This window comes from Ranitomeya imitator, chromosome 2 (assembly GCF_032444005.1).
Source record: "Ranitomeya imitator isolate aRanImi1 chromosome 2, aRanImi1.pri, whole genome shotgun sequence".
NCBI lineage: Eukaryota > Metazoa > Chordata > Amphibia > Anura > Dendrobatidae > Ranitomeya > Ranitomeya imitator.
This window is the reverse complement of record NC_091283.1, coordinates 421,703,040-421,725,566: the sequence shown is the minus strand read 5'-3', so window position 1 is coordinate 421,725,566 and position 22,527 is coordinate 421,703,040. Positions and strand designations below refer to the sequence as shown.

The following is a 22,527-nucleotide window of genomic DNA, read 5'->3' as shown; positions in this document are numbered from 1 at the left end:
GCTTTCTATGGCCCACTATTTGAGGGAGAGAGATGGCACACCCAGGAGTCAAGACTGGCACACAAACAGAAAGGGCAATATTAATCTCCCACTGATTTTTTTTTTTTCAGGGAGACTTTAGAAACAAAATTATATAAAATGACTTTTTCAGGAAGAATTTAGAAACCAAATTAAATAAAATGATTTTTTCAGTGAGAATTTAGAAACCAAATAATAAAAAAAAATAGGCTTTCTATGGCCCACTGAGTGAGAGATGGCACACACAGGAGTCAGGAGTGGCACACAAGCCCAGAGGCCAATATTTATCTCCCAGTGATTGATTTAGTGATTTTTTCAGGTAGAATTTAGAACCCAAATCAACCAAAAAAATAAATAGGCTTTCTATGGCCCACTATTTGAGGGAGAGAGATGGCACACCCAGGAGTCAAGACTGGCACACAAACAGAAAGGGCAATATTAATCTCCCACTGATTTTTTTTTTTTTTTTCAGGGAGACTTTAGAAACAAAATTAAATAAAATGATTTTTTCAGGAAGAACTTAGAAATCAAATAAAATAAAATGATTTTTTCAGGGAGAATTTAGAAACCAAATAATAAAAAAAATAGGCTTTCTATGGCCCACTGAGTGAGAGATGGCACACACAGGAGTCAGGAGTGGCACACAAGCCCAGAGGCCAATATTTATCTCCCACTGATTAATTTAGTGATTTTTTTCAGGTAGAATTTTGAACCCAAATCAACCCAAAAAATAAATAGGCTTTCTATGGCCCACTGAGTGAGAGATGGCACACACAGGAGTCAGGAGTGGCACACAAGCCCAGAGGCCAATATTTATCTCCCACTGATTGATTTATTTATTTTTTCAGGTAGAATTTAGAACCCAAATCAAGGAAAAAAAATACTAGGCTTTCTATGGCCCACTTAGTGAGAGATGGCACACACAGGAGTCAGGAGTGGCACACAAGCCCAGAGGCCAATATTTATCTCCCACTGATTGATTTATTGATTTTTTCAGGTAGAATTTAGAACCCAAATCAACCAAAAAAATAAATAGGCTTTCTATGGCCCACTGAGTGAGAGATGGCACACACAGGAGTCAGGAGTGGCACACAAGCCCAGAGGCCAATATTTATCTGCCAGTGATTGATTTAGTGATTTTTTTCAGGTAGAATTTAGAACCCCAAAAAAGCAAAAAATTAAAAAGGCTTTCTATGGCCCACTGAGTGAGAGATGGCACACACAGGAGTCAGGAGTGGCACACAAGCCCAGAGGCCAATATTTATCTCCCAGTGATTGATTTAGTGATTTTTTCAGGTAGAATTTAGAACCCAAATCAACCAAAAAAAAAAATAGGCTTTCTATGGCCCACTATTTGAGGGAGAGAGATGGCACACCCAGGATTCAAGACTGGCACACAAGCAGAAAGGGCAATATTAATCTCCCACTGATTTTTTTTTTTTTCAGGGAGACTTTAGAAACAAAATTAAATAAAATGATTTTTTCAGGGAGAATTTAGAAACCAAATTAAAAAAAAATAGGCTTTCTATGGCCCACTGAGTGAGAGATGGCACACACAGGAGTCAGGAGTGGCACACAAGCCCAGAGGCCAATATTTATCTCCCACTGATTGATTTAGTGATTTTTTCAGGTAGAATTTAGAACCCAAATCAAGCAAAAAAATAAATAGGCTTTCTATGGCCCACTGAGTGAGAGATGGAACACACAGGAGTCAGGAGTGGCACACAAGCCCAGAGGCCAATATTTATCTCCCACTGATTGATTTAGTGATTTTTTTCAGGTAGAATTTAGAACCCAAATCAACCCAAAAAATAAATAGGCTTTCTATGGCCCACTGAGTGAGAGATGGCACACACAGGAGTCAGGAGTGGCACACAAGCCCAGAGGCCAATATTTATCTCCCACTGATTGATTTATTGATTTTTTCAGGTAGAATTTAGAACCCAAATCAAGGAAAAAAAATACTAGGCTTTCTATGGCCCACTTAGTGAGAGATGGCACACACAGGAGTCAGGAGTGGCACACAAGCCCAGAGGCCAATATTTATCTCCCACTGATTGATTTAGTGATTTTTTCAGGTAGAATTTAGAACCCAAATCAAGCAAAAAAATAAATAGGCTTTCTATGGCCCACTGAGTGAGAGATGGCACACACAGGAGTCAGGAGTGGCACACAAGCCCAGAGGCCAATATTTATCTCCCAGTGATTGATTTAGTGATTTTTTTCAGGTAGAATTTAGAACCCCAAAAAAGCAAAAAAATAAAAAGGCTTTCTATGGCCCACTGAGTGAGAGATGGCACACACAGGAGTCAAGAGTGGCACACAAGCCTAGAGGCCAATATTTATCTCCCAGTGATTGATTTAGTGATTTTTTCAGGTAGAATTTAGAACCCAAATCAACCAAAAAAATAAATAGGCTTTCTATGGCCCACTATTTGAGGGAGAGAGATGGCACACCCAGGATTCAAGACTGGCACACAAGCAGAAAGGGCAATATTAATCTCCCACTGATTTTTTTTTTTTTTTCAGGGAGACTTTAGAAACAAAATTAAATAAAATGATTTTTTTCAGGGAGAATTTAGAAACCAAATAAAAAAAAAAATAGGCTTCCTATGGCCCACTGAGTGAGAGATGGCACACACAGGAGTCAGGAGTGGCACACAAGCCCAGAGGCCAATATTTATCTCCCACTGATTGATTTAGTGATTTTTTCAGGTAGAATTTAGAACCCAAATCAAGCAAAAAAATAAATAGGCTTTCTATGGCCCACTGAGTGAGAGATGGAACACACAGGAGTCAGGAGTGGCACACAAGCCCAGAGGCCAATATTTATCTCCCACTGATTGATTTAGTGATTTTTTCAGGTAGAATTTAGAACCCAAATCAAGCAAAAAAATAAATAGGCTTTCTATGGCCCACTGAGTGAGAGATGGCACACACAGGAGTCAGGAGTGGCACACAAGCCCAGAGGCCAATATTTATCTCCCACTGATTGATTTAGTGATTTTTTTCAGGTAGAATTTAGAACCCAAATCAACCAAAAAAATAAATAGGCTTTCTATGGCCCACTGAGTGAGTGATGGCACACACAGGAGTCAGGAGTGGCACACAAGCCCAGAGGCCAATATTTATCTCCCACTGATTGATTTAGTGATTTTTTTCAGGTAGAATTTAGAACCCAAATCAACCAAAAAAATAAATAGGCTTTCTATGGCCCACTGAGTGAGTGATGGCACACACAGGAGTCAGGAGTGGCACACAAGCCCAGAGGCCAATATTTATCTCCCACTGATTGATTTAGTGATTTTTTCAGGTAGAATTTAGAACCCAAATCAACCAAAAAAATAAATAGGCTTTCTATGGCCCACTGAGTGAGAGATGGCACACACAGGGATCGCACTCTATCAGAAATGCCAATCTTAATCTCCCACAAAAAAAAAAAAAACAGGGACTGTCCTACAATTACTATCTCCCTGCAGTAATCTCAGCCAGGTATGGCAGGCAGCAATAAGGAGTGGACTGATGCACAAATGAAATAAAAGGTGTGGACAAACAAAAAAGATAGCTGTGCAGAAAGGAAGGAACAAGAGGATTTGTGCTTTGAAAAAAGCAGTTGGTTTGCACAGCGGCGTACACACAGCAATGCAGCTATCAGGGAGCCTTCTAGGGCAGCCCAATGAGCTACAGCGCTGAGAAAAAAAAAAGTAGCTTCCACTGTCCCTGCACACCAAAGGTGGTGTTGGACAGTGGAAATCGCTACAGCACAAGCGGTTTGGGGGTTAATGGACCCTGCCTAACGCTATCCCTGCTTCTGACGAAGCGGCAGCAACCTCTCCCTAAGCTCAGATCAGCAGCAGTAACATGGCGGTCGGCGGGAACGCCCCTTTATAGCCCCTGTGACGCCGCAGACAGCAAGCCAATCACTGCAATGCCCTTCTCTAAGATGGTGGGGACCAGGACCTATGTCATCACGCTGCCCACACTCTGCGTTCACCTTCATTGGCTGAGAAATGGCGTTTTTCGCTTCATTGAAACGCGACTTTGGTGCGAAACTCGCGTACCGCATGGCCGACCCCGCACAGGTTCGGGTCGGGTTTCATGAAACCTGACTTTGCCAAAAGTCGGCGACTTTTGAAAATGAACGACCCGTTTCGCTCAACCCTACTCACCACACATCTAGATAAGTTCCTTAAGGGGTCTACTTTCCAAGATGGTGTCACTTGTGGGGGTGTTGTGAATTCTGCTCTTGGGCTCCCTCCGGTGGTTATGAGTGGTAGTGCTGCTGTCTTTGGATTGCAGCATTCATCAGGTGTGTCCACTTTTTGCAATTAGGACTGGGCTATTTAGTCTTGCTTGATTCTTTAGTCAGTGCCAGTTGTCCATTGTTTTGGAGGATTCACATCCCTGCCTGGTCTCTCCTGTTTTGCTGTTCTTTTCAAGAAAGATAAGTTCTGGTTTTGTTTTTGCAGTCCACATGCTGTGGGCCTTATTGTTCAATGCATTTCCATGTTTTGTCTTGTCCAGCTTTGTCTGTGTAAGGATTTTTTCAGCCAAGGTAGTATCTCTGGAGATGCAGATATACCCTCCATGTCTTTAGTCAGATGTGGAGATTTTGTATTTTCTGTGGTGGATATTTTCTAGTGTTTTAATACTGACCGCATAGTACTCTGTTCTATCCTTTCTTTTTAGCTAGAATGGCCTCCTTTGCTAAATCCTGATTTCAGTCTGCGTATGTCTTTTCCCTCTCCTCTCACAGTCAATATTTGTGGGGGGCTGTCTATCCTTTGGGGATTTTCTCTGAGGCAAGATAGTTTTCCTGTTTCTATCTCTAGGGGTATTTAGTTCTCCGGCTGTGTCGAGGTGTCTAGGGAGTGTTAGGTACATCCCACGGATATTTCTAGTTGCGGTGTTAGGTTCAGGGTCTGCGGTCAGTACAGGTACCACCTTCTCCAGAGTACGTCTCATGCTGCTTCTAGGCCACCAGATCATAACAGGGGGGTTTCAATGTTTAGGCACATCAGGGGCTCTCCAAACGCAACATGGCGTCCCATCTCAATTCCAGTCAATTTTGCATTGAAAAGTCAAATGTCTCTCCTTTCCTTCCGAGCTCTGCCATGCGCCCAAACAGTGGTTTACACCCACATATGGGGTATCAACGTACTCAGGACAAATTGTACAACAATTTTTGGGGTCCATTTTCTCCTGTTACCCTTGGTAAAATAAAACAAATTGGAGCTGAAATAAATTTTGTGTGAAAAAAAGTTAAATGTTCATTTTTATTTAAACATTCCAAAAATTCCTGTGAAACACCTGAAGGGTTAATAAACTTCTTGAATGCGGTTTTGAGCACCTTGAGGGGTGCAGTTTTTAGAATGGTGTCACACTTGGGTATTTTCTATCATATAGACCCCTCAAAATGACTTCAAAAGAGATGTGGTCCCTAAAAAAAAAATGGTGTTGTAAAAATGAGAAATTGCTGGTCAAATTTTAACCCTTATAACTCCCTAACAAAAAAAAATTTGGTTCCAAAATTGTGCTGATGTAAAGTAGACATGTTGGAAATGTTACTTATTAAGTATATTGCATGACATATCTCTGTGGTTTAAGGGTATAAAAATTCAAAGTTGGAAAATTGCGAAATTTTCAAAATTTTCGCCAAATTTACATTTTTTTCTCAAATAAACGCAAGTTATATAGAATAAATTTTATGACTAACATGAAGTACAATATGTCTCGAGAAAACAGTGTCAGAATCGCCAAGATCCGTTGAAGTGTTCCAGAGTTATAACCTCATAAAGGGACAGTGGTCAGAATTATAAAAATTGGCCCGGTTAATAACGTGCAAACCACCCTCGGGGCTTAAGGGGTTAACATACCTGTTGCAACCAGCAAAGACTGATTGATTGATTAATTGCATATTGGATGCAATACAATGCTTGACATACATAGGTGAAAGCAAGGCAGGCAAGGCACAGAAAATGTTGCAAATGGTCCAGTGAAATTGAGCAAAATGCTACATTTGGCATCTGAAATGTGCTTCTTTGACCCTGAAAAGAATTCTCATAAAGGGTTAAATGACAACTTGCGCATGATTTCAATTCAATCTGTTTTTGGAAACCGGATCAGAGAAGGCGTGCACTGCTCCCGGAGATACTGCAATAACGGGTGTTAGGTGTCAAGTTCCCGCCTCTGCACAGGGGGAATTTCGAACCATCTCTGCTGCGGTCTCCCATTCTTCTCCAGCCGCAGTGGAGTCTGCTCAGCGGAGACGTCGTTCCCAGCATCTTGCTCAGTCTCACTCTGTGCATAGGATTACTGCTGCTTTGCCTGCTTCTGCCATTGAAGCCAGTGCTGGGCAGCGGTGAGCAAACGCTTTTGGGATCTAAGTCCTGCTTTTTCCCTTCTGAGCATGCCCAAAGTGAGATCTCCCATTGGAGATTGAGGGTCACATGCTCAGATGCTGCAGCAGTTCCCATTGGTCCTTTATTGGAAGGTCCTGAACGTGCTGCAGCTATATAAGCTGCGCATGACTGCACGGCCATGCGCTAGTGTACATTTGTAACCGTGTGTGTGTTGTGAGTGAAAGTCGTTCATTAAAATCCCCTCCCTATTGGATGACTGTTCGCGGAAGGTGGGTGATTGCTATCTAGCGCCCGACTTAGCTACCAGCACGTTACACACCATACAGCGTTTAATTGCTGTGACCGCCAGTGCGGCACCGTGCGCTTTCACAGCGCTTTCCTGACCCAAGCCTGGGTGGTTAGTGGCGTCCGCCAGGGCGGCACCGCATGCACTCTCGTGCATCTGTTATTATTACTTTGGTTACGCTGACACCCCCTTAGCGGTGTTGAGCGCAAGTAGTATAGTTGGACTCGGATCCCATGTCTTGGGACTGAGCTTGGTGACTCCTTGCTTGTGCTCTTGTGTGCGGTACTGCGGCCCTGTGACTTAACAGGGTTTGCTACCTTCACACAGGGTGAAGTTAACCCGTGTGTGTATTCACATTGTACCGCCATATAGTCCGTCATAACTTGGCAGCAGGTTCCATCTCTGCACGGTGGACCCCGGGCTGCGAACGCACCTTAATCTATTTTATTATTTGGTGCATTCCGCTAGCCCTAACATTACACTAGCGCCAGGGTCTGGCTAGTAATGACCGACATACAGCAATCCTTGTGATATATCCAGCAGCTGGAGGGTAGGTTGGCGGCTCTCGAGAGCTCAACCTCAGCTGTGGATGTTACCGCAGTTGCCGTACAGGCTGCCAGCGTGGCTGCAGCAACCTTGTCCACTGCTACCCCTGTTCCGACATTATCTCGCCTCCCGCTGCCAGAAAAATTTTCTGGAGATAGCAAATCTTGTAGGGGATTCATGGGTCAGTGCTCTATTCACCTCGAGCTCCTGGCTGCATGTTTTCCCACAGAGCGGGCTAAGGTGGGATTTATTGTCTTTCTCTTGTTGAACAGGGCGTTGGAATGGGCTACGCCGCTGTGGCAGCGTGGTGATCATGTGGTGCAGAGTGCTCCGCTGTTTCTGAGCACTCTGAAACAGGTCTTTTTAGGACCTCAAGTCACCCATGATACTGCGCTCCAACTGCTGGCATTAACTCCGGGTGAGTCCTTGGTCAGCCATTTTGCCGTCCACTTCCGCACTTTAGCTTCTGAGATGGAGTGGTCGGATAAAGCCCTTATCCCCATATTTTGGAAGGGGCTGGCTGATCACGTGAAGGACTCTCTGGCCACTAGGGAGATTCCTGCCACACTGGAGAAGTTAATAACTATCTCTACTCATATTGACCTCCGTTTTAACGAGCGGAGGTTAGAACGAGCCCAGTGTAGGCAGAGGTTTCGGCTGGCTCCTACCTTCGCCAAACCTCTGGAATCTCCGGTCCTGGTTCCTGAGTCACATGAGGCCATGGAAGTGTCACGAGCGGGATCTAGGTCCCGGACCGCTTGCGCACTCAAGGTCTGTCATGTTTGCCACCAGATGTCCCCAGCGGTCGAGGAAACGTCAGCGTCTAGTGGTAGTAGGTGGAGGTACACTAGACACGGCGACGTTTGCCTCCAAATTGTCCTTTAAGGGGACAATTATTATAGGCTCATTCTCCCACTCGGTAGAGCTCTGCGTGGAATCTGGGGTGGAGGGCAATTTTATGTCTTCTGCCTTCGCCCAACGTCACGCAATACTCCTGGTTATGCTTGCTCAACCAGTAACAGTACGAGTGGTGAATGGGTCGACACTGCCCTCACAGATTACACACCAGACCATCCCTTTTACTCTGTCCATGTCACCATCCCATAAGGAGATTATATCTCTGCTCGTCATTCCTGAGGGAATTGATGAGGTCCTGTTGGAAATACCTTTGCTGCGGTACCACTCTCCTCATATCGAGTGGTCCTCAGGCAGAATTCTGGGATGGGGTGAATCTTGTGGGGGTAGGTGTCAGAGGGAGTGCGTTCAGGTTGCTACTACAGAGGTACCCGCAGCTCTTTCCTCTTTCCCCAAGCAATACTGGTCTTATGCAGACGTGTTCTCCAAAAAGGCGGCGGAGACCCTTCCGCCCCATCGCCCCTATGTCTGTCCTATTGATCTCTTGCCTGGTGCTGAGCCTCCCCGGGGTTGAGTCTATCCGTTATCTCTCCCGGAGACGGAGGCAATGTCACAGTACATCCAGGAAAATCTGGCAAGAGGATTCATTAGGAAGTCAGTGTCACCTGCTGGGGCATGGTTCTTCTTTGTGCAGAAGAAGAATGGGGAATTACGTCCATGCATAGACTACAGGGGTCTTAACGCCATCACCGTTAAGAATAAGTATCCTTTGCCCCTGATATCTGAGCTCTTCGATAGGCTTCGGGGAGCAAGGGTATTTACTAAATTAGATCTGCGGGGTGCTTACCACCTGATTGGCATCCGTGAGGGGGATGAATGGAAGACTGCTTTTAACACCAGGGATGGGCACTATGAATATCTGGTGATGCCCTTCGGGCTCTGTAATGCTCCAGCCGTCTTCCAAGACTTTGAGAACGACATCTTCCGGGATATGCTCTCCACCTCAGTCGTAGTCTATCTGTATGATATTCTCATCTACTCTCCAGATATTGACTCCCACCGGAGAGATGTTTGCAAAGTCTTTGACCTCCTACGGGCAAACTCCCTCTATGCCAAGTTAGAGAAGTGTATGTTCGAGCAGGAGTCCTTACCTTTCCTGGGCTATATCATCTCCGCCCAGGGATTGGCTATGGATCCTGCCAGCTACAGGCTGTGATGGACTGGCAGCAACCCCATTCACTTAAAGCGGTGCAGCGCTTTATGGGGTTCATTAACTACTATCATCAGTTCATTCCACACTTCTCAACTTTGGTACCTCCCTTGGTTGCCCTCACCAAGAAGGGAGCAAATCCCGAGTTGTGGTCAGAGGAGGTCTCCAAGACCTTTCTCTTCATAAAGTCACACTTCGCTAGCACTCCCATCCTATATCGGCCCGATGTAGATAAGCCATTTGTCATGGAGGTGGATGCCTCTTCCGTTGGTGCTGGAGTAGTCCTTTTCCAAAAGGATGCTCAAGGTTGGAAGCATCCTTGCTTCTTCTTCTCCAAGACCTTCACACCAGCAGAGAGGAATTATTCCATCAGGGACCGGGAGTTGCTAGCCATGAAGTTAGCTTTTTCAGAGTGGAGACACCTCTTGGAGGGAGCTTGCTTTCCCTTCCAAGTGTTCACTGACCACAAGAACTTGGCGTACCTGCAGACAGCCCAGCGGTTAAATTCTCGCCAGGCCAGATGGTCCTTGTTCTTCTCGCACTTTCATTTCACCCTCCATTTTCTTTCTGGGCAGAAGAACATTCGGGCCGACGCTCTCTCTCACTCCGTTGTGCCATCTGTGGAGGAGGAAGAGGAGCCTCGGCTTATTGTCCCCACCGAGAGCTTGAGAACTGTGGCCCCGGTTTCGCTAGAGTCTGTGCTTCCGGGCAAGACGTTTGTACCATCCTGTTTGCGACCGGAGGTTCTCTCTTGGGCACACTCGTCCAGGGTGTGTGGACATTTTGGTTCCAAAAGGACATCTGAGTTACTGGCAAGGACATACTGGTGGCCGCATATGGCTTGTGATGTCGCAGAATATGTTCGGGTGTGTGTCTCTTGCACCAAGAACTAGTCCCTTCGGCAATGGCCAGCTGATTTGCTTTACCCTCTGCCGGTGGCGGACAGGCCCTGGGAGATGGTCGGGATGGACTTTGTAGTGGGCTTACCCAAGTCTCGTAACTGCACCATTATCTGGGTGATCACCAACCATTTTTCCAAAATGGTGCACTTGGTGCCTCTTCCACGGCTACCTTCTGCACGGGCTCTGGCTGTGTTGTTCATCAAACACATCTTTCGCCTACACGGTATGCCAGACAAAATTGTTAGTGACCGGGGTCCCCAGTTTGCGTCTTGATTCTGGAGAGAGCTTTGTCGTCTACTCAGTATTGAGTTGAATCTCTCATCGGCATATCATCCTGAGATGAATGGGTTGGTAGAAAGGGCCAACCATACCTTGGTCACATATTTACAACATTTTGTCTCTGCCAGGCAGGATGACTGGGCATCCTTGCTACCGTGGGCAGAGTTTGCGCTTAACAACGCCGTAGCCGACTCCACCGGTCAGACTCCATTCCTCCTAAATTACGGCCAGCATCCGCGTGTTCCTGTGCCCATGCCTGTGTCTTCTGCCAATTCCAGAGTGGCAGACTGGGCTGTGGAGGCACGGGACATTTGGGACTGCACTCAGGATGCCATTCGGGCCTCCAAGGAGAGAATGAGGTCCCCCGCCGATGCTCATCGGTGCCCCGCTCCGACCTTTGCTCCTGGTGACTTAGTGTGGCTCTGCGCCCGTAACATTAGGCTGCGTGTTGAGTCCACTAAGTTTGCACCTCGCTACTTGGGTCCCTTCAAGGTTCTCAAACAGGTTAACCCTGTGGTCTACCGTCTGGCCCTTCCTCCTCGCCTGGGTATTACCGACACCTTTCATGTTTCCCTCTTGAAACCCGTATACATGTCACGGTTTTCCGAGTTATCTGCCGGGACATCGGGTTCCTCTACGGACGATTACGAGGTGAACGCTATTTTGGGGTGCAAGGTGGTACGTGGCAAAAAATCTATTTGGTGGATTGGAAGGTTTATGGCCCAGAGGACAGGTCCTGGGAGCCTGCTGAACACATTCAAGCTCCACAGCTCATTGCTGCCTTTGAGCGTAGTGAGGTCCAAGGAGGGGGGGCCCTAGGAGGGGGGGTAATGTTAGGTGTCGAGTTCCCGCCTCTGCACAGGGGGAATCTCAAACCATCTCTGCTGCGGTCTCCCATTCTTCTCCAGCCGCAGTGTAGTCTGCTCAGTGGAAACGTCGTTCCCAGCGTCTTGTTCAGTCTCACTCTGTGCATAGGATTAATGCTGCTTTGCCTGCTTCTGCCGTTGAAGCCAGTGCTGGGCAGCAGCGAGCAGACGCTTTTGGGATCTAAGTCCTGCTTTTTCCCTTCTGAGCATGCCCAGGGTGAGATCTCCCATTGGAGATCGAGGGTCACATGCTCAGATGCTGCAGCAGTTCCCATTGGTCCTTTATTGGAAGGTCCTGAACATGCTGCAGCTATATAAGCTGCGCATGACCGCACGGCCATGCGCTAGTGTACATTTGTAAACATGTGTGTGTTGTGAGTGAAAGTCGTTCATTAAAATCCCCTCCCTATTGGATGACTGTTCGCGGAAGGTGGGTGATTGCTATCTAGCGCCCGACTTAGCTACCAGCACGTTACACACCATACAGCGTCTAATTGCTGTAACCGCCAGTGCGGCACCATGTGCTTTCACAGCGCTTTCCTGACCCATGCCTGGGTGGTTAGTGGCGTCCGCCAGTGCGGCACCACATGCACTCTCGTGCATCTGTTATTATTATTTTGGTTACGCTGACACCCCCTTATTGGTGTCGAGCGCAAGTTGTCTAGTCGGACTCAGATCCCAAGTCTTGGGACTGAGCTTGGTGACTCCTTGCTTGCGCTCTTGTGTGCGGTACCACGGCCCTGTGACTTAACAGGGTTCGCTTCCTTCACACAGGGTGAAGTGAACCCGTGTGAGTATTCACATTGTACCGCCATATAGTCCGTCATTACTTGACAGCAGGTTCCATCTCTGCACGGTGGACCCTGGGCTGCGAACGCACCTTAATCTATCTTATTATTTGGTGCATTCCGCTTGTCCTAACAACGGGTCAATGCGTGGAGTGGACAGAGCAAGCTCCATTTCCAGCTCCCTGTTCTAAAAATCCATTTAATATATGGTCCCCAAATAGGGGACGTATCAGATATTAAACTGATAAGAACAGATAAGGTCTCAACTAGGGTTGAGCGAAACGGGTCGTTCAATTTCAAAAGTCGCCGACTTTTGACAAAGTCGCCGACTTTTGACAAAGTCGGGTTTCATGAAACCCGATCCGACCCCTGTGTGGGGTCAGCCATGCGGTACACGACTTTCGCGCCAAAGTCGCGTTTCAATGACGCGAAAAGCGCCATTTCTCAGCCAATGAAGGTGAACGCAGAGTGTGGGCAGCGTGATGACATAGGTCCTGGTCCCCACCATCTTAGAGAAGGGCATTGCAGTGATTGGCTTGCTGTCTGCGGCGTCACAGGGGCTATAAAGAGGCGTTCCCGCCGACCGCCATCTTACTGCTGCTGATCTGAGCTTAGGGAGAGGTTGCTGCCGCTTCGTCAGAAGCAGGGATAGCGTTAGGCAGGGTCCATTAACCACCAAACCGCTTGTGCTGTAGCAATTTCCACTGTCCAACACCACCTTCGGTTTGCAGGGACAATGGAGGCTTCCTTTTTTTTTTTTTTTCAGCGCTGTAGCTTGTTAGGGGTCGAGTTCCCGCTTCTGCACTGGGGGAATCTCGAGCCACTTCCGCTGCGGTCTCCCATTCTTGTCCAGCCGCAGTGGAGCCTGCTCAGCAAGGACGTCGGTCCCAGCGTCTTGCTCATTCTCACTCTGTTCAGAGAGTTAGTGCTGCTTCTCCAGTCTCTGCCATTAAAGTCAGTACTGGTCAGCAGCGAGCGGACTTCTCTGGGACTAAGTCCTTGTCTGCATGTACTGAGCATGCCCAGCGTAAGGTCTCCCGTTGGAGATCGAGGGTCATGTGCTCAGGCTCTGCAGCACATTCCATTGGTCCTCTTGGCAGGTCCTAGAAGGGCAAAAGTGCTGTGGCCACTTCCTGTGCTGCTCCTATATAAACTGCGCATGACCGCACGGCCATGCGCTAGTATTGTCTTGTTATTATGTGTGTGTGTAGATGGATGTATGTCGAAGGATGAAAGCTCCTAAATATCCCTCCCTAGTGTTGTTGACTGTTCGCGGATGATGGTAGCTATCTAGCGCCCGACTTGCCATCTACACGATACACACATCTCAGCGTCCTATAGCTGTGCCTGCCAGTACGGCGCCGTGCGCTTGCCTTGCGCTTTCCATACCCGAGTCTGGGTGGTTAGTGGCGTCCGTTAGTGCGGCATCGCTCGCACTCTTGTGCACATATTTGTCCTAAGGTTCTTTACACACCCAGTTGCGGTGTTACGCCAGCAAGGGTCTAATCGGGCTTCAATCCCTTCTGGGGTTAAGTCCGCTGACCACTTGCTCGCGCTCTAGTGCGGTACTGCGGTCCTGTGAGTTAACAGGATCGCTTTCTTCACGCTGGGTGAGGTTTAACCCACGCGTGTATACTTTAGTGTACCGCCATATTGTCTGCCAATTACTAGCAGCAGGTCTCCACCTGCACGGTGGACCCCGGACTGCGAACGCACCTTTATCATCTGTCTTGGTGCGTTCCGCCAGTCCTAACAGAATACTAGCGCCAGGGTCTGGCTAGTAAAATGGCGGACGACCAGCGTTTACAGCGGTACATCCAGCAGCTGGAGGGAAGGTTGGCGGCTCTTGAGCGTACAACCTCAGCTGTGGATGTCACTGCTGTAGCTGTGCAGGCTGCAAGTGTAGCCGCAGCCAGTTTGTCCACTGCCACCCCTGCTCCGACTTTATCCCGTCTCCCACTACCTGACAAGTTTGCTGGAGAGAGCAAACATTGTCGTGGATTCGTGAGCCAGTGCTCTATCCATCTCGAGCTCCTGGCTGCACGTTTTCCTACAGAGCGGGCTAAGGTGGGATTTATTGTCTCGCTGTTGTCGGGCAGGGCGTTGGAGTGGGCTACGCCGCTGTGGGAGCGTGATGATCATGTGGTGCAGAGTGCTCCGTTGTTTCTGGGCACGCTGAAAAAGGTCTTTCTAGGACCTCAACTCACCCATGATACAGCGCTCCAACTACTGGCATTAACTCAGGGTGAGTCCTTGGTCAGCCATTTTTCCGTCCGATTCCGTACTTTAGCTTCCGAGCTGGAGTGGTCGGATAAAGCCCTTATCCCCATATTCTGGAGGGGCCTGGCTGACCATGTTAAGGACGCTCTGGCCACTAGGGAGATTCCTGCCACACTGGAGGAGTTAATATCTATTTCTACTCGTATAGACCTCCGTTTTAACGAGCGGAGGTTGGAACGAGCCCAGTGTAGGCAGAGGTTTCGGCTGGCTCCTACCTTCGCCAAACCTTTGAAATCTCCAGTCCAGGCATCTGAGTCACATGAGACCTTGGAGGTGACACGAGCGGGATCCAAGTCTCAGTCCGCTCGTGCACATAAGGTTCGTCATGTTTGCCAGCAGTCAGGACGTCTTGCCTCCAAGAGTCCTCAGCGGTCGGGGAAACGTCAGCGTCTAGTGGCAGTTGGAGGAGGTACACTAGACACGGCGATGTTTGCCTCAAAGTTGTCCTTCAAGGGGACAATTACCATAGGCCCATCCACTCTCACGGTCGAGCTATGCTTGGACTCTGGGGCAGAGGGTAACTTTATGTCCTCCGCCTTTGCCCAGCGTCACGCAATACCCTTGGTGATGCTCGCCCAGCCAGTGTCCGTTCGAGTGGTAAATGGGTCAACACTACCTTCACAGATTACCCACCAAACCATTCCTTTCACCCTATCTGTGTCTCCATCACATCAGGAGATAATCTCCCTATTAGTCATTCCTGAGGGAATTGATGAGGTCCTGTTGGGGATGCCATGGCTTCGCTACCATTCTCCTCATATTGAGTGGTCCTCTGGGAGAATTTTGGGATGGAGTAAATCCTGTGAGGGTAGATGTCAGAGGGAGTGCGTTCAGGTTGCTACTACACAGGTACCCGCAGATCTTTCCTCTCTCCCCAAGCACTATTGGTCCCATGCAGACGTGTTCTCCAAAAGAGCTGCGGAGACCCTTCCGCCTCACCGCCCCTATGACTGTCCTATTGACCTCTTGCCTGGTGCTGAGCCTCCCCGGGGTCGAGTCTACCCGTTATCTCTCCCGGAGACGGAGGCAATGTCCCAGTATATTCAGGAGAATCTGGCAAGAGGATTCATTAGGAAGTCAGTGTCACCGGCAGGGGCTGGGTTCTTCTTCGTACAGAAGAAGACTGGAGACTTACGTCCATGCATCGACTACAGGGGTCTTAACGCCATTACCGTTAAGAACAAGTACCCATTACCCCTGATATCTGAGCTCTTTGATAGGCTACGGGGAGCAAAGGTATTTACAAAGTTAGATCTGCGGGGTGCTTACAACCTGATTCGCATCCGTGAGGGGGATGAATGGAAGACGGCTTTTAACACCAGGGATGGGCACTATGAATATCTAGTGATGCCCTTTGGGCTCTGTAATGCCCCAGCCGTTTTCCAAGACTTTGTGAACGACATCTTTCGGGATATGCTCACCACCTCGGTCGTAGTCTATCTGGATGACATTCTCATCTACTCTCCAGATATAGACTCCCATCGGAGAGATGTTCGCAAAGTCTTCGACCTCTTACGGGCAAACTCCCTCTACGCTAAGTTGGAGAAGTGTGTGTTTGAGCAGGAGTCCTTGCCTTTCCTTGGATATATCATTTCTGCCCAGGGTTTGGCTATGGATCCTGCCAAGCTACAGGCTGTAATGGACTGGCAGGAACCCCATTCTCTTAAAGCGGTGCAGCGCTTTATGGGGTTCATTAATTATTATCGCCAGTTCATTCCACACTTCTCAACTTTGGTAGCTCCCTTGGTCGCCCTCACCAAGAAGGGAGCAAATCCCAAGTTGTGGTCAGAGGAGGTCTCCAAGGCCTTTCTCTCGATTAAGTCACACTTCGCTAGCGCTCCCATCCTACATCGCCCCGATGTAGATAAACCATTCATCTTGGAGGTGGATGCCTCATCCGTTGGTGCTGGAGCAGTCCTTTTCCAAAAGGATGCTCAAGGTCGGAAGCATCCTTGCTTCTTCTTCTCCAAGACCTTCACACCAGCGGAGAGGAATTATTCCATCGGGGACAGGGAGTTGCTAGCCATGAAGTTGGCTTTTTCAGAGTGGAGACACCTCTTGGAGGGAGCTCGCTTTCCCTTCCAAGTCTTCACTGACCACAAGAACTTGGTGTATATACAGACGGCCCAGCGGCTGAATTCTCGCCAGGCTAGATGGTCCCTGTTCTTCTCCCGGTTCCATTTTACTCTCCATTTTCTCTCCGGGGAGAAGAACGTTCGTGCCGACGCCCTCTCCCGCTCCGTAGTGTCATCTGAGGAGGAGGAGGAGGAGGAGCCTCGGCTTATTGTCCCTTCTGAGAGCCTGAGAACTGTAGCTCCGGTTTCGCTAGAGTCTGTGCCCCCGGGCAAGACTTTCGTGCCAGCTAACTTGCGACCGGAGGTTCTCTCTTGGGCTCACTCCTCCAGAGTGGGGGGGCATTTTGGGACCAAGAGGACATCAGAGCTTTTGGCGAGAACATACTGGTGGCCGCATATGGCCCGAGATGTCAGGGACTACATTCAGGCGTGCGTTTCTTGCGCCCAGAATCGGTCTCCTCGGCAACGGCCTGCTGGGTTGCTTTACCCTCTACCGGTGGCAGACAGGCCCTGGGAGATGGTCGGAATGGACTTTGTGGTGGGTCTACCCAAGTCGCGTGGCTGCTCCATTATTTGGGTTGTCACTGACCATTTCTCTAAGATGGTGCATTTGGTGCCGCTTCCTCGGTTACCCTCAGCACGGGCCTTGGCGGTGTTGTTCGTTAAACACGTTTTCCGTTTGCATGGTATGCCTGATAAAATTGTCAGCGATCGGGGTCCCCAGTTCGCATCTCGGTTTTGGAGAGAGCTCTGCCGTTTACTCAGCATAGAGTTAAACCTCTCCTCTGCTTACCATCCCGAGACGAATGGGTTGGTGGAGAGAACCAACCAGACTCTGGTGACATATTTGCGACATTTCGTCTCTGCTAGGCAGGATGACTGGGCATCTTTGCTACCTTGGGCGGAGTTTGCCCTGAACAACGCCGTAGCCGATTCCACTGGTCAAACTCCTTTTCTCCTTAATTACGGCCAGCATCCGCGTGTCCCTGTGCCCATGCCCGTGTCCTCCACCGATTCTAGGGTGGCAGACTGGGCGGTGGAGGCACGTGACATCTGGGACCGCACACAGGATGCTATCCGGGCCTCCAAGGAGAGAATGAGGGTTTCGGCTGATACACACCGGCGCCCCGCTCCGGTCTTTGCTCCCGGCGACTTAGTGTGGCTCTCCGCCCGTAACATCAGGCTGCGAGTTGAGTCCACTAAGTTTGCTCCTCGCTACATTGGCCCGTTTAAAGTTCTGGAACAGGTCAACCCTGTGGTTTACCGTTTGGCCATTCCTCCACGCCTTGGTATCACCGATACCTTTCACGTTTCCCTCTTAAAGCCCGTTCGCTTGTCTCGGTTTTCTGAGTCATCTGCTGGGACATCGGGTTCATCCACGGATGAATTTGAGGTGAATGCTATTGTGGGAAGCAAGGTGGTACGTGGCAAAAAATTTTATTTGGTGGATTGGAAGGGTCATGGTCCAGAGGATAGAACCTGGGAGCCTGTGGAGCACATTCGGGCTCCGCAGCTCATTGCTGCCTTTGAACATAGCGAGGCCCAAGGAGGGGGGGGCCCTAGGAGGGGGGTAATGTTAGGGGTCGAGTTCCCGCTTCTGCACTGGGGGAATCTCGAGCCACTTCCGCTGCGGTCTCCCATTCTTGTCCAGCCGCAGTGGAGCCTGCTCAGCAAGGACGTCGGTCCCAGCGTCTTGCTCATTCTCACTCTGTTCAGAGAGTTAGTGCTGCTTCTCCAGTCTCTGCCATTAAAGTCAGTACTGGTCAGCAGCGAGCGGACTTCTCTGGGACTAAGTCCTTGTCTGCATGTACTGAGCATGCCCAGCGTAAGGTCTCCCGTTGGAGATCGAGGGTCATGTGCTCAGGCTCTGCAGCACATTCCATTGGTCCTCTTGGCAGGTCCTAGAAGGGCAAAAGTGCTGTGGCCACTTCCTGTGCTGCTCCTATATAAACTGCGCATGACCGCACGGCCATGCGCTAGTATTGTCTTGTTATTATGTGTGTGTGTAGATGGATGTATGTCGAAGGATGAAAGCTCCTAAATATCCCTCCCTAGTGTTGTTGACTGTTCGCGGATGATGGTAGCTATCTAGCGCCCGACTTGCCATCTACACGATACACACATCTCAGCGTCCTATAGCTGTGCCTGCCAGTACGGCGCCGTGCGCTTGCCTTGCGCTTTCCATACCCGAGTCTGGGTGGTTAGTGGCGTCCGTTAGTGCGGCATCGCTCGCACTCTTGTGCACATATTTGTCCTAAGGTTCTTTACACACCCAGTTGCGGTGTTACGCCAGCAAGGGTCTAATCGGGCTTCAATCCCTTCTGGGGTTAAGTCCGCTGACCACTTGCTCGCGCTCTAGTGCGGTACTGCGGTCCTGTGAGTTAACAGGATCGCTTTCTTCACGCTGGGTGAGGTTTAACCCACGCGTGTATACTTTAGTGTACCGCCATATTGTCTGCCAATTACTAGCAGCAGGTCTCCACCTGCACGGTGGACCCCGGACTGCGAACGCACCTTTATCATCTGTCTTGGTGCGTTCCGCCAGTCCTAACATAGCTCATTGGGCTGCCCTAGAAGGCTCCCTGATAGCTGTATTGCTGTGTGTACGCCACTGTGCAAACCAACTGCTTTTTTCAAAGCACAAATCCCCTTGTTCCTTCCTTTCTGCACAGCTATCTTTTTTGTTTGTCCACACTTTTTATTTAATTTGTGCATCAGTCCACTCCTTATTGCTGCCTGCCATACCTGGCTGAGATTACTGCAGGGAGATAGTAATTGTAGGACAGTCCCTGTTTTTTTTTTTTTGTGGGAGATTAAGATTGGCATTTCTGCTAGAGTGCGATCCCTGTGTGTGCCATCTCTCACTCAGTGGGCCATAGAAAGCCTATTTATTTTTTTGGTTGATTTGGGTTCTAAATTCTACCTGAAAAAAATCAATAAATCAATCAGTGGGAGATAAATATTAGCCTCTGGGCTTGTGTGCCACTCCTGACTCCTGTGTGTGCCATCTCTCACTCAGTGGGCCATAGAAAGCCTATTTATTTTTTTGGTTGATTTGGGTTCTAAATTCTATCTGAAAAAATCAATAAATCAATCAGTGGGAAATAAATATTGGCCTCTGGGCTTGTGTGCCACTCCTGACTCCTGTGTGTGCCATCTCTCACTCAGTGGGCCATAGAAAGCCTATTTATTTTTTTGGTTGATTTGGGTTCTAAATTCTACCTGAAAAAATCAATAAATCAATCAGTGGGAGATAAATATTGGCCTCTGGGCTTGTGTGCCACTCCTGACTCCTGTGTGTGCCATCTCTCACTCAGTGGGCCATAGAAAGCCTATTTATTTTTTTGGTTGATTTGGGTTCTAAATTCTACCTGAAAAAATCAATAAATCAATCAGTGGGAGATAAATATTGGCCTCTGGGCCTGTGTGCCACTCCTGACTCCTGTGTGTGCCATCTCTCACTCAGTGGGCCATAGAAAGCCTATTTATTTTTTTGGTTGATTTGGGTTCTAAATTCTACCTGAAAAAAATCAATAAATCAATCAGTGGGAGATAAATATTGGCCTCTGGGCTTGTGTGCCACTCTTGACTCCTGTGTGTGCCATCTCTCACTCAGTGGGCCATGGAAAGCCTATTTATTTTTTCGGTTGATTTGGGTTCTAAATTCTACCTGAAAAAATCAATAAATCAATCAGTGGGAGATAAATATTGGCCTCTGGGCCTGTGTGCCACTCCTGACTCCTGTGTGTGCCATCTCTCACTCAGTGGGCCATAGAAAGCCTATTTATTTTTTTGGTTGATTTGGGTTCTAAATTCTACCTGAAAAAATCAATAAATCAATCAGTGGGAGATAAATATTGGCCTCTGGGCTTGTGTGCCACTCCTGACTCCTGTGTGTGCCATCTCTCACTCAGTGGGCCATAGAAAGCCTATTTTTTTTTATTTGGTTTCTAAATTCTCCCTGAAAAAATCATTTTATTTTATTTGGTTTCTAAATTCTTCCTGAAAAAATCATTTTATTTTATTTTGTTTCTAAAGTCTCCCTGAAAAAAAAAAAATCAGTGGGAGATTAATATTGCCCTTTCTGCTTGTGTGCCAGTCTTGACTCCTGGGTGTGCCATCTCTCTCTCTCTCAAATAGTGGGCACTGGGCCATAGAAAGGATATTTTGTTTTTTTATTTGGTTTCTAAATTCTCCCTGAAGAAATCATTTTATTTTATTTGGTTTCTAAATTCTTCCTGAAAAAATCATTTTATTTTATTTTGTTTCTAAATTCTCCCTGAAAAAAAAAAATGGGAGATTAATATTGACATTTGTGCTTGAGTGACAGTCCTGCGTGTGTGGCATCTCTCTGATTTGGTGCCACAGAAAACAGAGTGTGTAACATTGTGCCTGATTTTCCTTGCGGTCTCACCAACCTGTAAAGGGATATCGAAATCATACTGAAGTTATAGCTCACCGTGTAAGTTGTTTGACAGCAACAAATAAAGTTACTTTGGTTAAGTTTTTAAAACAATGAGGAAGTCTGGTGCAAGAGGTCGTGGCCGTGGGCGTTCATTGTCAGCTGGTAATGATGGTAGTGGTAGTGGAGCATCAGGTGGTCGTGGGAAAAAAAATATTCCACCTAAGTCTGGAGCTGTGGAGCCAGGTTCGTCGTCTAGCTACACAAGGCCTCGAACGCTCTCTTTTCTGGGAGTAGGAAAACCGCTTTTAAAGCCGGAGCAGCAACAGCAAGTTTTGGCTTACCTTGCTGACTCAGCCTCTAGGTCTTTTGCCTCCTCTTCTGAAACTGGTAAATGTAAAAGCAGCGCGTCGTTTGTGGATGTTCACGGTCAGGGACAAGTCGCTTCCTTGTCCTCTTCAGCAAAAACAACAACAAGAGAGAAGGATGCAGCAGGCGACACAACGGGTTACTCCATGGAGCTCTTTACACATTCCGTCCCTGGCTTAGAAAGTGAAACAGTTAACAGGCCATGCCCATTACAAGTAGATTCTGACATGGAGTGCACTGATGCACAGCCACAGCCAGACTACTATCCTGGTCCTTTGACTCAGACCACAACATTGCCCTCTCAGGGTACTGATCCACAATCAGACCCTGATGAGACTATGTTGCCCCGTCACGAACGCTATACCACCGACCGACACGGTGACACAGACGAAGTTGCACACGAGCTAGAAGAGGAGGTTATAGATGACCCAGTTGTTGACCCCGATTGGCAGCCATTGGGGGAACAGGGTGCAGGCGGCAGTAGTTCTGAAGCGGAGGTGGAGGAGGGGCCGCAGCAGGCATCAACATCGCAACAGGTTCCATCTGCCGGGCCCGTATCTGGCCCAAAACGCGTGGCAAAGCCAAAACCTGTTGGAGGACAGCGTGGCCATCCGGTTAATGCTCAGTCTGCAATTCCTGAAAAGGGATCCGATGCTAGGAAGAGTGCAGTCTGGCATTTTTTTAAACAACATCCAATTGATCAGCGCAAAGTCATCTGTCAAAAATGTTCAACTAGCTTAAGCAGAGGTCAGAATCTGAAAAGTCTCAATACAAGTTGCATGCATAGACATTTAACCACCATGCATTTGCAAGCCTGGACTAACTACCAAACGTCCCTTAAGGTTGTAGCACCCTCGGCCAATGAAGCTAGTCAGCAACGCAACATCCCTTCCGTCACTGTAACATCCCTTCCGTCATTTTCCGCACCACCGGCAGTATCTGTGCAGGTTTGTTTGCCAGCCCAAAGCAGTCAGGGTCAGGGAATCACCAGTTTTGTAGGAGGAAATACTGCATCTAGGGCACCGGCGGAAACAATACCGTCTCCAACCGTCTCTCAGTCTGCCATGTCCACCGGCACACCCGCTAGTTCCACGATCTCCAGCTCTCCAGTCCAGCTCACCCTACATGAGACTCTGGTTAGAAAAAGGAAGTACTTATCCTCGCATCCGCGTACACAGGGTTTTAACGCCCACATAGCTAGACTAATCTCGTTAGAGATGATGCCCTACCGGTTAGTTGAAAGCGAAGCTTTCAAAGCCATGATGGAGTACGCTGAACCACGCTACGAG

At 48.3% G+C, this 22,527-nt stretch overlaps 1 pseudogene; it reads right to left on the bottom strand.

Annotated features, from left to right (window-relative positions):
- Window positions 1–12,220: 12,220 nt before the first annotated feature.
- On the bottom strand, window positions 12,221–12,398 carry LOC138668259 (U2 spliceosomal RNA; annotated as a pseudogene).
- Window positions 12,399–22,527: the final 10,129 nt, after the last annotated feature.